This window comes from Callithrix jacchus, chromosome 5 (assembly GCF_049354715.1).
Source record: "Callithrix jacchus isolate 240 chromosome 5, calJac240_pri, whole genome shotgun sequence".
Lineage (NCBI taxonomy): Eukaryota > Metazoa > Chordata > Mammalia > Primates > Cebidae > Callithrix > Callithrix jacchus.
Window position 1 is genome coordinate 93,152,933 of NC_133506.1, and position 3,201 is coordinate 93,156,133.

Consider the following 3,201-nt stretch of genomic DNA (forward strand, 5'->3'; position numbering starts at 1 on the left):
GTGGGCACCTGTAGTTCCAGCTACTTGGGAGGCTGAGACAGGATAATTGCTTGAACCCAGGAGGTGGAGGTTTCAGTGAGCCAAGAATGCACCATTGCACCCCAGCCTGGGCAACAAAAAGTGAAACACTGTCTCAAAAAAAAAAAAAAGAAAGAAAGGTGGCTCCCTGAAATCCCAGCACTTTGGGAGGCTGAAGCGGGTGGATCACCTGAGGTAAGGAGTTCGAGACCAACTTGACCAACATGGTGAAACCCCATCTCTACTAAAAATACAAAAATTAGCCGGGCATGGTGGCAGGCACTATAATCTCAGCTACTCAGGAGGCTGAGGCAGGAGAATTGCTAGAACCCGGGAGGAAGAGGTTGCAGTGAGCCGAGATCGCGCCACTCACTCCAGCCTAGCTACAGAGTGAGACTCCGTCTCAAAAAATAATAATAGGGGCCGGTAGCCGCCCCGCCCCATGGGGCGCCACGGGCTGGTATCGGCAGCGCCCACTGAGCCAGCCGGGCCGCAGGTGCCGCCCCCGACACACGATGTCCCGCCCAAGCTGATCAGCGCCTGCCGTCGGTCGGTGCGTGCATGAGCCTCGTCGGTCCGCGTGTGTATGGCCGAGAGCCCCTTTTCTCTTCCGCCATGACGCCTCCGCCGCCCCCGACCCCAGGCCCTGACCCCGCGGCCGACTCCGCTGTGGATCCCTGCCCCGGACCTGGGTCATTGGTCGTCCTGTTTGGGGCTACGGCTGGTGCGCTGGGGCGGGACCTGGGCTCCGACGAGACCGACTTAATCCTCCTAGTCTGGCAAGTGGTTGAGCCGCGGAGCTGCCAGGTGGGGACGCTGCACAAATCTCTGGTTCGCGCGGAGGCGGCCGCAATGAGTCCGCAGTGCCACGAGGTGAGCGGCCTGAGCACCTACAGCCTGGCGCAGGCAGAGCCGCTGGACAAGGGACTGCAGCAGTTCTCACAGCTGGTGAACGGGGATGTGGCGCTGCTGGGCGGGGGCCCCTACGTGCTCTGCACTGATGGGCAGCAGCTATTGCGACGGGTGCTGCACCCAGAGGCCTCCAGGAAGAACCTGGTGCTCCCGAAACCTTCTTCTTCTACAACCTCCGAAGAGAATTCCATATGCAGCACCCAAGCACCTGCCCTGCCAAGGACCTCACTGTGGCCACCATGGCGAAGGATTTAGGACTGGAGACAGATGCCACAGAGGATGACTTTGGGGTCTGGGAAGTGAAGACAATGGTAGCTGTTATCCTCTATCTACTCAAAGAGCCCAGCAGTCAATTGTTTTCGAAGCCTGAGGTGATAAAGCGGAAATATGAAACAGGGCCTTGCAGCAAGGCTGATGTGGTGGACAGTGAGACTGTGGTACCGGCTCGTGGGTTGCCCTGGCAGTCATCAGACCAGGACGTGGCTCGCTTCTTCAAAGGGCTCAATGTGGCCACGGGTGGTGTAGCGCTCTGCCTCAACGCCCAGGGCCACAGAAATGGCGAGGCACTCATCCGCTTTGTGGACCTAGCGCTGCTGAGACACAAGCACCACATGGGCGTCCGCTATATTGAGGTGTATAAAGCGACTGGGGAGGAGTTCGTAAAGATCGCAGGGGGCACATCACTAGAGGTGGCTCGTTTCTTGTCACGGGAAGACCAAGTGATCCTGCGGCTGCGGGGACTGCCCTTCTTGGCTGGGCCAACGGATGTGCTAGGCTTCCTGGGGCCAGAGTGCCCAGTGACTGGGGGTGCCGAAGGGCTGCTCTTTGTGCACCACCCTGACGGCCGGCCGACTGGTGATGCCTTTGCCCTCTTTGCTTGTGAGGAGGTGGCACAGGCTGCACTGCGCAGGCACAAGGGCATGCTGGGTAAGCGATACATTGAACTCTTCCGGAGCACTGCAGCGGAGATGCAGCAGGTCCTGAACCGCTATGCATCCGGCCCACTCCTTCCCACACTGACTGCCCCACTGCTGCCCATCCCCTTCGCACTGGCAGCTGGGACCGGGAGGGATTGTGTACGCCTCCGAGGCCTGCCCTACACAGCCACTATTGAAGACATCCTGAGTTTTCTCGGGGAGGCAGCAGCTGACATCCAGCCCCACGGGGTGCACATGGTGCTCAACCAGCAGGGCCGGCCATCGGGTGATGCCTTCATCCAGATGACATCAGCAGAGTGAGTCCTAGCTGCTCCTCAGCGTTGCCATAAGAAGGTGATGAAGGAGCGCTAAGTGGAGGTGGTCCCCTGTTCCACAGAGGAGATGCGTGGTGTGCTGATGGGGGGCACCTTGGGCCGCAGTGGCATGTCCCCTCCACCCTGCAAGCTGCCCTGCCTCTCACCGCCTACCTACGCCACCTTCCAAGCCACCCCAACCCTCATTCCCATGGAGACAGCAGCTCTATACCCATCTTCAGCACTGCTCCCGGCTGCCAGGGTGCCTGCTGCCCCCACCCGTTGCCTACTACCCAGGTCCAGCCACTCAACTCTACCTGAACTACACAGCCTACTACCCAAGCCCTCCAGTCTCCCCCACCACTGTGGGCTACCTCACCACACCCACTACTGCCCTGGCCTCTGCTCCCACTTCAGTGTTATCCCAGCCAGGAGCCTTGGTCCGCATGCCGGGTGTGCCATACACAGCTGGTAGGAAGGATCTGCTCAGCGTCTTCCAGGCCTACCAGCTAGCCCCTGATGAGTACACCAGTCTGATGCCTGTTGGTGACCCATCTCGAACTGTGTTGCAAACCTCCAAGGAATGGGTGTGTTTGCAGAAGAGAAAGCCAGGACGTAAGAGCCAGCTGATATCCTCAGCAAATATGTCTCTCCTGCGTCCAGAAACCAGCGCCCTCAACACAGTAGCTTCTTTCTGGCTTGTCAAAGCTCTCAGAAGGTACCTAGAGGAGCCCAAAGCCCCAGCTCTGTCCTCCACTTTTTCTTCTGCCTGTTTACCCCAAAGACAATGGCTGGACCGTGCATGCAGGGCTGGGAGTGGAATGGGGTAACCAGCTCCTGATGGCCTGAGCCAGGCATCTTGACTGGCACCTGGAGAGCCCTTTGGTCTGTCCTGGCTGTGGCCCATGACAACAGATATCCTGGGGCTGACAGGTCCATGGCAGGCTTGCTTTGTTTTTTAAAATGGAAGCTCTGGTAACTTCAAGTATAACTCTTGGGAGAATGAAGGGTCCATCTGAGCCTCTGAGTAAAGATCCCAA

At 58.7% G+C, this 3,201-nt stretch overlaps 1 pseudogene; it reads left to right on the forward strand.

Moving 5' to 3' along the window:
* The first annotated feature begins 457 nt into the window (after positions 1-457).
* On the forward strand, positions 458-3,099 carry LOC144582621 (epithelial splicing regulatory protein 2 pseudogene; annotated as a pseudogene).
* The last annotated feature ends 102 nt before the right edge of the window (positions 3,100-3,201 follow it).